Source organism: Saimiri boliviensis, chromosome 11 (assembly GCF_048565385.1).
Source record: "Saimiri boliviensis isolate mSaiBol1 chromosome 11, mSaiBol1.pri, whole genome shotgun sequence".
Taxonomy (NCBI): Eukaryota; Metazoa; Chordata; class Mammalia; order Primates; family Cebidae; genus Saimiri; species Saimiri boliviensis.
In genome coordinates, this window is record NC_133459.1 from 107,078,320 (window position 1) to 107,093,860 (window position 15,541).

At 37.1% G+C, this 15,541-nt stretch overlaps 1 long non-coding RNA gene across 6 annotated transcripts in view; it reads left to right on the forward strand.

Moving 5' to 3' along the window:
* LOC141580331 (uncharacterized) overlaps positions 1 to 15,541 on the forward strand; it is a 58,819-nt gene that overhangs the window by 179 nt on the left and 43,099 nt on the right. The window lies entirely within an intron of this gene.

A 15,541-nucleotide genomic window follows, 5' to 3' on the forward strand; every position in this document is an offset into this window, starting at 1 on the left:
GCGGGGCGGGGCGCCGGGCGGGGCGGGGCGCTGAGCGCAATCCGGAGCTAACTTAATTAATCCCTGGCCGAGGGAAAGTGAATTGGCCTAGCTAACGGTGAGAATTTGGGTGTGGAAATATCGGGTGTGTTCTTATCGTCTTTGGATGGTAAAACCTAAAGATAGCCAGTTCTTAAGTCAGATCATTAGGGACCATGAGTTTCATTTTTGAGAGAACTTGGTTTAAGGGGCAAAAAGTTGAGACGGTATTTCCTTGAATCAGCAGTGATTTAGCCGACGGAGAGGCCCCTGCCAGGGGGCCTCTATTAAAAGGCGGCCTAATAAATAAATTATAGGGTGCCTCTGTGTGTGTGTGTGTGTGTGTGTGTGTGTGTGTAGATGTAGGTGTAGGTACTCTTCTCCCCATTTTACAGCTGAGGACACGGATGTAAAAAGAGGTTAAGTCACACAGCTAGAAAATAGAAGAACCAGGATTTGACCGCTGATGTTCTGACCTGAAGTCTACATTCTGTTCAGCCCCGATTCTGAATGGAGTGAGGTAGAGATCATCCCCAGAGGGTCAGAAATGTACCCTTCACACCATACAGAGAGGGCCTTGAGGAGTCTAAAGAGAGGTTTTATTCCAGATGCAGCTGCTACAGTCTGGAGAACCAGAATTGCTCCTACAACTCTTTTCGCCTCTTAAATAGATGTTAGAGATACAGCAGGAGGCAGTACACCAAAGATCTGCTGTCATCCAGCATTGGTTGGGGAAAAGGAGTGGGACAGATATTAATGAAAACTAGATGACAAACACAAGAAGAACCTTCCCGCCCCCCCACCCACCACACACACACACACATACCAAAATATCAGATAGGCAGAGCCAGACCATGTAGACCCTATAGGTTTGTTAGGAGCCCTATTTATTTGAAGAACAATTATAAATTGACAGATTCTTTAAATAGGTGTGTGTTGAGGGGAGGGAATCAAATTTTAGGTATGAACATTTCTCTGGTTACAATGTGAAAAATAGAAGCAGAAAGACCAGTTGGACTACTATAGAAGTCTGGGGAAAAACACTGCCAAAAATAGTTTGGTGAAAGTAGACATGTAGAGAAACTGAGATGTTTTAGAAGTAGAATTGATAGAAACTTACAGATGAAGAACAGTAATCAAGGATGAATTCTTGATTTTTGGCTTAAGCTCCATATTATCCATCTGTAGATGATCATACCATTTACTGAGTGTGAGAAGACTGACCAAAGTGTAGCTAGGTTAGAAACTGTAATGGGACATTGGGAATAGAAAAATGTTTATTAAATTTAAGGTGCCTATTCAGTATACCTGTTTCAAGTAGGAAGTTGAATGTGTATGGCTGGCATTCTTGGGAAAGGTCACCACTAGGTATGGCATCAACCTATATGGTATTTCCATTGGAAGAATGAGAAAGGTATAGATAAAATGGTGCCCAGAACAGAGCCATGGGACATGCAGATGTTGAGAAGTTGAGGAGAGGGAGAAGAACAAGACAATCAATTCCTGCCCTCTCAATGCTTACTTTCTAAAATTAAGGCAGATTAAACATGTAAATAAAGTTATTTTCAGAGAATCATTAAGTGCTTTGGAAAAAATAGGTAGTGGTATAAACCAGTTGGAGTGGCCATGCTATTTTAAACACTATCTTTCGCAGGCTTTTTCTTGGGTTCTTTGAGGACTTGTTTGGAGCATCTAGCAAGGGAGTGCTGCTGCATGTATACCCTTATGGAAGGATCATTCTCCTGTATTGGGGAAACTCATCCTCCTCAACAGAATGTGCAGCTTTGGCAGAGACATATATGGGGCAGTTAGTAAGGAAGGGGAACCCATCTAGTTAGCCAGATCAGGCAAATCAACTATTGTGATCAACTGGTGACAGGTATCCCGGCAAAAGCACCCTCATATCCTCCCTGTGACTCTTACATTTAGTAAAATGCTGCACACATAGTGCACATTCTGTAAATATCTATTCAATGAATGAATCCATGAAGGAATTCATTTTTATATTTATCACTGACTCCTCCGGTTAGGAATTCCTACAGGGGCTATTAAGTAGAGTTTAATGGTCCTTATCTGTAATTCAGATATCATGACTGAATGGAATAGTTACATGACAGAATTTTATTTTCTCTCCACTTAATTGCTTTTAGTTGTACTCAGTGAAATCTACCTTATTCTTTCCTGGACAGAAGGTCATCATTTCCTCAGTCAGAGGTCATGATTTTCGAGTCACTTTCAGTTGCTATCAGTATAGTTGGTTTGAGATGTCAAGTTCTAACTCCATTAAGGTGTCTCCTCTTATACTCCCCTCATGTCAGGCTTGACCTAAAGGATTGCAGGAATATGTAATACACTTTCATGTTTACTGTGTCTGAGTGTAGGTGTGTGTGGTCGAATCTGAGAAGCACCTTTCTCATTCCCTTCTCTTTGTCTAGCTCAGAAGTTCCCAAGCTTTCTCAGTTCATGGTGACTTTATTGTCTCAGCAGCTTTTCCCAGCACCCCTTGATGCCACCTTATTTCCTATTTCACTCTAGTTTTTCGAGAAGCACTTGTTTTAAATGAGAGCAACTTTGCAAAGATTTGGCGTTCTTAGAAGGAATTAAACAGGATCTAATGTTCAAATTGAGAAGCATCTCAAGCTGGTAGTTCAAGTAGTGTCTTGTGTATATTGAGTATTGCTACGTTCTTCTCAAATATTTAAAATGTCCTATAGTACCCCTATGAGGTGGCAAGGGTGCCTGGGACACCTCAGCACAATTTGGGAATTGTGAATTTAGCTCATTTTTGGTCTTGATTTTCTATGTTGGGGAATGGGAGGAGGAAAAAGTAGTGGAGCTTGGGAGTGTCTTACTTCACTGACCGATTGTTGGTTCTCTATCTCCTTCTTATTCCCAGTGTTGATGGAGGTCCCCACGAACGTGGTGATTTTCTCGGGTTCATGTTCAACTTCATCAGTTCCCCGTATCACTGAGTACCTTTTCAAACAGAAGTACCTTTTTTATTTTGGCGTTTCCTTTGGTTTGTGTCCCTAGTTTTCCTCACTTGGCCATGTGGCTATTTGTACTTCCCTATTACCCCCCCAAACTCCCTATTTTTCCACATGAATACTGGAAAACTGCTGGATCCTATCTCTGGCATGCTTTGAACAACTGTAATAGAGAGAGGGGTTGATCCCAATATTTGTCCTGGCTTCGTGCCAAGAGCATTGCTCTCTCCCTTCACAGCCAAACATCTAAAGAGAGAGACCTAATTGTTCTTATTTCTTCACCTCCCATTCACTCCAAAGTGTGCTTCTACCTGGCTTCTGATCCCATCAGTCCACAGGATAGTTCTTGTTAGGGTCAGTAGTTACCTCCAAGTTACTACATCCAGTAGGCCTTTTCTGTTCTCATTTTCGCTTCTCAGCCATGTTTGGCACACTTGACCACTTTCTCTTTGAGACACTATCTTCCTTTGGTTTCACACCACTTCTCCTAGTGTTCGAGCTCACTTTCTCTTCTATCTTTCTCCAGCAAAACTTTGACTCCATGTTTTCTCCTCTCTCCTGTCACCTTGAATCCTTCTCACTTTTATTTTAGATGGTAACCTTGCTTCTTGATCTCATTGGGGAAAAAAATGAACCAAGTGATAGAGAGTTCCCATAACCATTAATCCTACCTGTATCTGTGAGTATTGGTTAAGCTAACCTCTCCCTTGGGAAGTAAATCTCCTGCCTTCTCATGTACTCCACTGAGTCTTTTTCAACAATATATACAAATGCTACTACTTACCCTTTTTGTTTAAAAAAACCAAAAACAAATAAAATAATTTTCAAAAACTCTATTGTTTCCACTTTCTTCTTTGGCTACCATTCCATTTATTTTTGTTAATAGCAAAACTCTTGGACATGGTGATTTATATTTGCTGTCTCCAATTTTCTTCTCCCATACTCTGTTTAGAATGTTCCAATCAGATTTGTATCCCAGTCGTTTTCAGAAATTGCTCTTCTTGAGGTCATCAATGACCTTTACACATTGCTAAATCCCGTGGTCATTTCTTAGATCTTACCCTGCTTGATCTATAAGCATTGCTTACTAAACACAATTGTTTACTCTGCTCTAAAAACAAACAAAAAGCATCCTACAAACAACCAATAAACCAAACTTCCTTCACTTGGCTTGTTGGGTACCACACTTACCATGTTTTTTCTCCTATCATTCTGATCACTCTCTTCGTTTCTTTTGCTGATTGCTCTTCATCTCCGTGACCACCAAAGTTTGGAATTTCCCTTGCTCAATCTTTTCTCTTTTTTGCCCTACAGGTACCAGAGAGGTCATCTCATTCAGTTTTATGGCTTTAAGAACCATACATTGATGACTATCAAATTATATCTTCAGCCTGAACCGCTTCCCTAAACTCCCAATCCTTATATTGAACTCCTTCCTGGACATTTTCTCAATGTTGTGTAACAAGCATCTCAAAACCAACAGGTCTAAAACTGAGGTCTTGATAGTATTCAAAACTTCTCTTTCAGTTTTTCCCATCTCAGTTACCTGTGCTCCACTCTATCGTTTATATCTCATGCCTTGACATTCAGCAAATTCCCTTTATCTTACCTTCAAATTACATTCAAAATTTGACCATTTTTCACTGTCCCCACCATTTCTACTACCCTTGTCCAAGCAGCCACGATCTATCTGGAATATTGCAATAGCCTCATGGCTAGTTTCCTACCTTTGCCCTTGCTGTCTGGACAAAACAGTAAGACTCAGCAATTATTTGGTATATTCCTTTGCATTTCCCAGCTCCCTGTTGTTAGTTGGGACTGGGTGATTCATTTTGGTAGAGGGGGTGTTAGTGAAAGCAATGTGTGTCAATTCCAGAGTATTACACGGAAGAGGGGGTATGAAAACAGTGATCATGTAGGCCACATATTGAGATGGTAGAACCTCAATCTAAACATGGCCTAGAATACCAACTCACCGCATCAATGACAGCTGCCCCACAAGTCACTTGACTCCCACCAAACTTCACATAAGTAGTAAATAACTTTTTTTCTTAAAGGCACTGATAGTACGATTAATTTTTACCATGCAAATTCTATTCTAACATGATTAAAAATATACTCCTTCTTCAATATGTTTTCATCACAGCAGCTAGAATGATTCTATTAAATCTTCAAAACCCTGCAGTCACTTTTCCCCTCACTTAGAGTAAATGCTGAAGTTCTTTTGATCTGTGAGAATTTGCATGATATGACTCCTCCAGTAAATTATTTTATGACTTCATCTATTCTTCCTCTCCTCCTCCCCTCTACTGCAGACACACTGACCTTCTGGCTGTGCTTGCACACTTCAGACCCATGACTAAGACCTTTGCCTTTGCCATTCTGTCTTTCAGGTATGCTTTTCCTTCAGGGGTGCTTTTCCTACATACTTAGCTCCCTGACTTTCTTCGGATGCTCAAATGTGACTTTCTCGTTAAATTCTTCATTGTCAGTCAACACCATCTCTGCCTCTTATATTCTTTTCCCCTACTGCAAAAAAAAAAAAAAAGCCACAAAAAAACTGGACACTAGATTTTTCAGTGTTTTTGTTGTCACTGCGTAATAAGCCATGCAAATACTTAGTAACTTAAAACAACCATCATCAAAGTCATTTTTTTTCCCCAACGTAGAATTTATGTCTTCATTCCATTTGTTATTGTGGTACTTTTTATCTCTGTTATAGAAGTTATCATAAATAGATTTTATTATAAATAATTTTGTACAGAATTTCATTATTACTAATAAGCTCCTTGAAGAAAGGAATTTCTATATACATCTTTATATTCTTCAAGCATTAACATATTTATAAGTACCTTACAAATAGATTAATAATCATTGAATGTTGAAATATATATCAATGAATATTTGATATATGTCTTAAGACATATATCAGTGAATAAATTAATGTTATTATGAAGAAAATAAAAAACACTGCTGACAACCAGGAATTACATATACGTTGGTTTGCACAATGTCTTTAGGAAGCCAGTTTAAAGATTTCTATACAAAGTGATCAGAAAGATAAAATCTCAATATTTATCATTTATTGATAGATTAGATTATGTGTGGATCTCACACATAGTCATTTGTACACTTATCTCTGCCTTTAAAAAAACAAATGAACAGAGGCAGGATTTATGTGAACTTTTGCCTATTGCAGGGGTAATCAGCCTTTTACAATGGGATATAACTTGCTTGTGCTTGCTGTTCTGGGATGGAATCTAGAGAAGATTTCAGCACCCCAAAAATATTTCTATGCTAAAGTATTTTCTTAACTCCATTTATAATTTGGAATACGCTTAGCTAGCAAAATTTTTTTAATGTATGCAACCGAGAAAGGCTATTTTTCTTAATATAAACCTATACATTTAAGTGTTTATCAGTTGATATGGTTTGGCTGTGTCTCCATCCAAATATCCTCTCGAATCGTAACTCCCACAATTCCCACATTTTGTGGGAGGAACCTGGTAGGAGGTGATGGAATCCTGGGGCGAGTCTTTCCCGTGCTGTTCTCATGATAATAAGTAAGTCTCATGAGACGTGATAGTTTTTAAAAAGGGAGTTTCCCTATACAAGTGCTCTCACTTCATCTGCTGCCGTCCATGTAAGATACCACCTGCTCCTCCAAGCTTTCCACTGCGATTGTAGGGCCTCCCCACCCATGTGGAACAATAAGCCTATTAAACCTCTTTTTCTTCCCAGTCTCAGGCATGTCTTTATCAACAGTGCGAAAACAGACTAATATATGAGTCAATCAAAAAAATAAAATGTACTAAACATTTCAGAAAATGCCTAGAGAAATGTTTTAGCCAATAAATCGTACTGGCATAAATAGTTGTCTTTCTGTAACATGACAATGCTAGATTATCTTCTCTTATGTAACAACTAAATTACACACAAATGCTGAAGTGTCCGAAAATATAGCTCTTACAAAAAAGTTGGAAAAAGACAAACTAATAGAAAAATACGTTTAAAGAATATAAGCAGGTGATTTTACAAAAAGGAAATCTGAATGGCCCATTAACATGGAAAGATGTTTAACTTTACTAATGGTAATTGGAATGCCAATTAGACCCCACAAGAATATGCAACTTTTCATTTCTCAAACTGGAAAGCATTGTACATAGCTACAAAATCTAATGTTGGTGTGCACATGAAAGCAAATGTTTGTCACAGGCATTTAGAAAAATAAATCTTCATACTTATTTGGATACATGTTAACATACTTTTGATCCAGTAATTCTGCTTTTCAACTCGATCTTACAGAAATAACATCTGTATACAGATGCTGAAAGGTTGAATTAGCTGGACCTAACGGAGCTACCAAAAGAAAATGAGAAAACAAAACAAACTTTATTTTACAACTTCAATGTGCTTTATTGGATCTCCCTTCTCCGCAGTCACCCTTAGCATTCCTATTTATCTTGATTTTAAAAACAATCAATTATTGATAGTTAAGATCCACTTTCAGTTCAGTTTTTAACACTAATCTCACTTCTAAACATACACCCTTCTCTAAGCTTAGGGAACCTATGGTGGGGACGGTGACATAGTCTTTTATTTTCTCCATCTCTTTGTCTCTCTGCTTTAGAGTCCACCAGGAAAAGTAATTCTTTCTTTGCTATTGGTGTCCAATCAAGGCAGGCAACCAAATATATGGGTCACCTTTGCTGTCCTTTTGCCCTTCAGCATATAGTTTCATGATATCAGTAATAAACTTGCTGGTTGACCACTCATAATTCCCCTTCAGTTTCTGCCTCTAAACCCTTTAAGTCATTCAGCCCAGGAGATAAACCTCTTGGGTAGGGCCCTATGCACATCGAACTACCTCTTACAGTGATTTGCTGGTCTGGATGTCAATTATTTTTCAGGAAATCTCAAAGTTTTTAGGACTAACTTGCAAGTGGCCTGAAGGAATGACAATTTCTCCCTCACTTAACCTTTCTAAGTTTCTCTTTTATACTTATTCTGTCGCAAGACAGGCATGCTCCTGATTCACAGCAAAACCAAGGTATTAAAGGTAAACTTCAACAAAATATGTTAAAAGCTATAGTGTTGCAAAACTGTAAAATGATTTGTTTTGTTAAATAACTCCAGTGATAGCATTGAAAAGCTTTGTTCTGTAAAAATCACGAACTATCAGAAACTTCGCTTTTTTGGAATTATGTTAGTGAGACAGGAACACCCCACTGTTGCCTGAGAAGCTAAGCTGTGTGGGTACTTTCATTGGAGGGGAACCCCGCAAGTGCCGTGGCAAGAGTCTGAAGCCTCAGCCTGTTCCCATATAAATATTGATTTAGAAAAGAATTAGGAATATAAGCACATAGTTATTCCTTTATATAATCATATATAATCTTATAGTTACTTATAATCATAAAGATATATACTCAATATAACCTTTAATTTTACTAATGACTATTGGGTTATGAAGCATGGAACTGAGGGGACATTGTGAACAAAGTGACCCTAAGGCCTCTGTCACACCACATAAGGGCTGCTGGAGGGTGCCTCGGCTGTGTGGCAGCGCCAGCGCTGGGAAAGCGCCCGCTGTTTAGCCAGCTAGGGAAGGAGACGACCAAAATGTCTACTAGACATTGGATGTCTCCTTCCTGGGGGAATTAGGAGAAAACTCCACTCTTCCAAGTTCTTGTGGTAGGCTTGGCAGATGTCAGGGAAACCTGCAGACATCCGGGGCCTAACTTTCTCTATGTGATGCTGTGACTCAGTGGTCACGTTCCATGTCCGCTCTCACACTCTGCTTCTGCACCTGGTGTCTCTTTTTCTCAGAGGATAAGAATTAATCATGATAACATAATCTTAATGTCCTTGATATTTCCAACAAATATGCGAAGAGTGTTGACACATTAGGTTTTCTCCGCATCTAGGCTACTTGAAAGTCCTGGGCCCCCTATCTCCAAGACACGTGATTTACCTGACCCTGTCACTGACCACCAATAACTCACCCTGCCTTCCCTGCCCCCTGCTTTGTACTCAGTAAAAGTCAGAGCGTCCAGGAGGTCCATGCTTTGGCTGCCAGTGGACCCCTGAGCCCAAGCTCTCTTACCTCTATCTCTGTGTCTGTCTTATTTCCACAGTTTCTCATCTCCACACCAGCAGGGAGGAGCTCACAAGACCCTGTAGGGCTGGACCCTACGTACTTATGACACAGAGAAGCAGCCTCAATTTTTCACCCAGGTGCAAAGCTGCAGATAATCTTTTTCAGATACAAGATTCCACAGTCATCTTAACTTTATAGTTTCAAGGCAACAGATCCCTATACCCACTTCGTACTCCAGGCTTGATGCTAATACAGCTAGGCTGTTCTTTCAGCCTATCAGAGAATTGTTCATTTAAATTTTATTTAAATCCCACGTTACTCTTCAATGAATCAGAATGCTGGCTCTTCCTTCATGTTTTGGCAAAATCCCCCAGCAATTGTGTAGTCTTTTCTACTGCCGCGAAATCATAGACTTAACTTTGTCAGACCATAGATGCGTCACAGTCTGGTGGTCTTTGGGTAGGTTTATTAGTAACACCTGAATAACATTTCCTGTTCCCAACACTCTCAAAGATATTTAAAAAGGCATATATCATGAAAACCAGCATGGAAAATGAGTTTTATAGGGCTGGAAGCTGCCTAAGAAAGCAGAGGAAAGAAATAAAGCAGAACCTAATTTTTATCTCCTGAATCCTTTGGGTCCCTTCATTTAGTTGACTTTTTATGTTTCCCCCTTACATTCACCTTATTCTACATGGAAGCTAAACTATCTATACTTTCTTAAAGACATCCACATATTTTTATCTTTTTATACTCAGATACGCTTCATATGCCACACCCATAATGATTTTCTTGATTCTCATCTAAATGTGACCTTTTATTTGATTTTCAGTAAGCTCTTTGGCTTGTTGTGACACATATAGTTTTTCTTTTATTATAATTATTGGAAAATTGGATTTGGTTGACTTTTAGATTTCATCATTATGTCGTCATTATTTTCTCTTACCTGGAATGTTGCAATAGCCTTTTGATTAGTTTCCTTGCTTCTATTCTAGCATTTTACAGTCTATTTTCATCACAATAACCCATGTGCTTTTAAAAACATAAATTATATCACATGACTTCCCTGTTTGCAACCTTTAATTGGCTTCCCATCGCAGTTAGGATAAGACCTAAAGTCCTTCTCTTGCCATACAAAGCCTTTCTTAGTACTTCTGTAGTCTCCTGTAGTCTTCTCTATTTCGTGAGCACTCCACATTAGTCCTTCTTGCAGCAGTGGGAATAGGGGTATAGAATAAAAAATAGAAACTCTTCAAATGTCCTTTATCTCTCTAACATTCCTCTTCCAGATGCTCATATCCCTCATGTTTATTCAGTCTTCATTCAGATGTGCTTTCCTCAGAGAGGACTTTCATGCCATCTCTGGAAATATCATTTCTCCTCACCTAACCAACACTAATAACTTATCCTGCTTTTTAATTTCTTGCACAATAACAGCCTAGAAATATATACTAATGTGTATGTGTTAGAAGCGCCATGAGGTAAGGGTTTTTGTTGTGTTTGCTACTTTGTCTACCTGCCAAAAGTATACGTGGCATATTATGGGTATGCAATAAATACTTGTTGAATGAGTGAATAAACAGATGAATGGATGGATGGACGGATGGGTGGAGGAATGAATGAATATTGCCCAATCATATATTTACCTTGCTTGGGTTTATCACACTATCACACTTTCAGTTTTACATTCAGAAATGGCTAAATCACAGATTTGGGGGTCAAAATATCTGGGATTTATATACCTGCTCTGTTATGTGACCTAGGAGAAGTTACTTAATGTAACTAAGTAACTTCTCTTATAAGAAGTTACTCAATGTTCAAATATATAACATAGAGATAATAATATATATACCTCATAGGATTATGAGTATTAGATGAATTAATGTGGCACATTTAGTGCTATAGAAGTTGTTTTATTTGTTATTTTTACATTTAATTGGTGATTATTTGGCTATTGACTATTGGTGATTATTTTACATTTAATTGGTGATTATTATCTAACTTCTTCACTAGACTTTTGGGAACTATTTTAACTTTTATACATCTCTTTTATCTTCATCCCACAATTCATAATATATACTCTATAAATATTCTTGAACATTTTAATAAAAAGCTGGTTTCAGTTTTAAGATCATGCCTGCATATGTATTTGAGTGTACTGGGCCTCTTTTCATACTCTGTAGTTACCAGTCATTGTCACTAGATGGCAGGTTTGTCCCAGGTAAGACAAATGTTTAAGACCAGACACTGAAGAGTAGGCCAAAATAGGGGAAGATGTCATGGATGTGTTTTTTTAGGCTGGTAGGATGATAAGATCATAAAAAATTTACTTACAGATAAGAATTTCCTGTATTTATTCTTTTTCCTGAGGAGCTCATCTTTTGTACAGTGATGCATTTTAGTATTACTGTCATGCCATTGACCCTTTGTTACCATATTCACGTTTCTGTTTAAAAAGATCTTTTAATGTATTATTTAGCAACAAATGTTTTCTAAGTCTTTCAAAATTATACCGTTTACCTGCTGGTTCCAAAATATGTTTTGATTTTGGCTAAGACATAAGCTATCCTTTTTGAGCAAGATCTTTGTCTTTTTTCTGGATTACTGGTTATCCTACATCGATGTGAAGTAATGTCCCTTTTGGTTCTTTTAAACTCTCAATGTACCGTCTAGGAAAAAGAAACTGTTAGGCTCAATGCTGTCGTGCCTGTCTGACTTCACCTTTGTTTAGCAAAATTATCAAAAGGCTCCTGGTATAAAGGAACAAAAAAAGAGTGTTAAGGAACCTAAAAATTAGATAATCAATCTTTAAATGATCATATTTTTGAATTATTACAATTATCTTTATGAATATAAATTTTTTAGAATTGGTTAAATGTATGTATATTCTTTGGCAAGTTAAATTTACCAAAATACATTAAAATTGTGGGCATAAATAATAGTACCTTTAAGATAGTGCTAATTGTTTTTAATACATCAACATTTAGAAAGAAATTATTTTCCTACTTTTTGAAAATTAGGTATTTTGAATAAAATAGACCTAAAAATTAACTATTTTTTATTAATATGGCTAGTGGTCTATCTATTTTGTTCTTTTCAAAAAATCTGCACCTGGATTTATTGATTTTTTGAAGGGTTTTGTGTGTCTCTATTCCTTCAGTTCTGCTTTGATCTTAGTTATTTCTTGTCTTCTGCTAGGTTTTGAATTTTTTTGCTCTTGCTTCTCTAGTTAATTATGATATTAGGGTGTTGATTTTAGATCTTTCCTGTTTTTTGATGTGGGTGTTTAGTGCTATAAACTTCCCTCTTAACACTGTTTTAGCTGTGTCCAGTAGATTCTGGAATATTGTCTTTTTGTTTTCATTAGTTTCTAAAAACTTTTTTATTTCTGCCTTAATTTTGTTATTTACCCAGTATTCATTCAGGAGCAGGTTGTTCAGTTTCCATGTAACTGTGCAGTTTTGAGTGAATTCTAATTTCACTGCACCATGGTCTGAGAGACTATGATGATTTCCATTCTTTCGCATTTTCTGAGGAGTGTTTTACTTCCAATTATGTAGTCAATGTTAGAATAAGTGGTATGTGGTGCTAAGAAGAATGTATATTCTGTTGATGTGGGGTAGAGAGTTCTGTAGATGTCTATTAGGCCCATTTGGTCCAGAGGTGAGTTCAAGTCCTGAATATCCTTGCTAATTTTGTCTTATTGATCTATCTGATATTGACAGTGGGGTGTTAAAGTCTCCAGCTATTGTTGTGTGGGAGTCTAAGTCTCTTTGTAGGTCTCTAAGAACTTGTGAATCTGGGTGCTTCTGTATTGGGTGCATATATATTTAGGATAGTTAGCTCTTCTTGTTGCGTTGATCCCTTTACCACAAAGCTGCAGGCATCATGCTCCCTGACTAGGATATAGATATATAGAGAGATAGATAGATATATAGAGTAGGATATCTCTCTGCATGTATAGATAGATAGATAGATAGATAGATAGATAGATAGATAGATAGATAGATATAGATATAGATATAGATATAGATATAGATATAAAGATATATAGGCCAATGAAACAGAACAGAGGCCTCAGAAATAACACCACACATCTACAACCAACTGATCTTCGACAAACACGACAAAAACAAGCAATGGGGAAAGGATTCCCTATTTAATAAATGGTGCTGGGAAAACTGGCTAGCCATATACAGGAAACAGAAACTGGACCCCTTCCTGACACCTTTTGCTTATGAGACTATGAGGTTTTCTAAATATATAATCATGTCATCTGCAAACAGACAATTTGACTTCATATCCCTGAATAGACCAATACGCAATTTGACAGATCAACAAGGCATTCCAAAATTAACTCCAGATGGATTAAAGACTGAAACCCTAAAGCCATAAAAACCATAGAAGAAAAAATAGGCAATACCATTCAGGACGTAGGCATGGGCAAAGAATTCATGAATAAAATACAAAAAGCAATCGCAACAAAAATAAAAACTAACAAATGGGATCTAATTAAAGAGTTTCTGCACAGCAAAAGAAACTATCATCAGAGTGAATAGGCAACCTACAGAATGGGAGAAAATTTTTGTGATTTATCCATCTGACAAAGGTCTAATATCCAGAATCTACAAAGAACTTAAAGAAATTTGCAAGAAAAAAAAATACCCCATCAAAAAGTGGGTGAAGGATATGACCAGACACTTCTCAAAAGAAGACATTAATGCAGCCAACCAACATATGAAAAAAGCTCATCACCACTTGCCATTAGAGAAATGCAAATCAAAACCACAGTGAGATACCACCTCACACCAGCTAGAATGGCAATCCTTAAAAAGTCAAGAAACGACAGCTGTTGGCAAAGATGTGGTGAAATAGGAACTCTTAAACTGTTGGTGGGAGTGTAAATTAGTTCAACCATTGTGGAATACACTGGTGATTCCTCAAGGATCTAGAAATAGAAATACCATTTAACCCAGCAATCCCTTTACTGAATACCCAAAAGATTATAAATCATTCTGCTGTAAAGACATATGTACACATATGTTTACTGCAGTACTATTTACAATAGCAAAGACTTGGAATCAACCCAAATGCCCATCAATGATAGACTAGATAAAGAAAATGTGGCACTTATATACCATGCAATACTATATAGCCATAAAAAGAATGAGTTTATGTTAAAACATAGTTTATGCTAAAACTTATCTGATGGGTTGATAGGTGCAGCAAACCACCGTGGCACATGCATACCTATGTACAAACCTGCACATTCTGCACATCTATGCCAGAACTTAAAATTTAAAAAAAAGTATCTGTTATATGACCCTAATTGTTTAGAATGTCTTAAAAGAAATATTAATTACTTAATTGATGGCATTGAATTTTTTTCCAAGTGAACCCAAACATAGCTGAGATACTACCATTAGCAATGTTGGCAGGGATTCAAACATATTGATAGTCTCTCTCAATGATTCAATGTAGAAGAAAACATTCATTGATAATAATTTCCTGCATTATGGAAGACTTGTTTTCTATGAGACTTGCATTGACTTCTACTTCCTCTTTATTTTTCCTACCCCATTTTCAACTTCCCTTTCAAATATGACTCATAAATCTATTTTATATCCAACTTGAGAGGATATTTATGAGATAATCTAATATAATGAGAAGGCATTATCTAAGTACATTTTCAGCTATATTACTATGCTGCAAGTATCCGAGATTTTGTCACTGACTCACAATGATAACATAGTTTAAGTTACACATTACTGTTATCATTAATACATAGTTATGGTTGAGTCTCTATACTGATTCACAAAATGAAAACAAAATGTAACTCTGCAAGTATTGATAATCTTCCAACAATTTAGTATAATTCTTTCTACTCCTTTTTCTTCCCATATTATTCATATGTATTTGTGAAAATTGAACTCAGTATTACCATTCATATTGGTTTGTAATGGTTAGCAATGTTTAGTGAACTTCTTTGTGTTTATACATTGTTCTTTAAATCATGTTTTGTAGGATTCTGACATTGCATAGCACTGTGCATCTACCTATCTGTACCTCCTGTGACATTATGTTATTGTATCTTCTTTTGAAGATGTATTGGTTTATACATCTTCAAAAGTCATCTAAATTTCTGTTCTGTGTGATTTCAGAAGGCTTGGTCTGCAAAATGATCTTTACTTCAGATGCCACCAGGTTATCCCTAAATGCTTATATGTCCTACAAATTTGCATGGGTTGCTAATTGCCATCTTAGTTCCCTACTTTTCTTGTTTTACATTCCCCTCCTCTGCCACTTTTTGGTGGGTGTGGCAATAGTGTTTTAAATATAGATGGTCCCTTCTCTCTTTAGTTTCTGGTTATAGAGTTCACTTCTTATTTAAAAAGGAATGCCTTTGAGAAAGTTTATTTTGCTAGATGTTCAAGTCTCG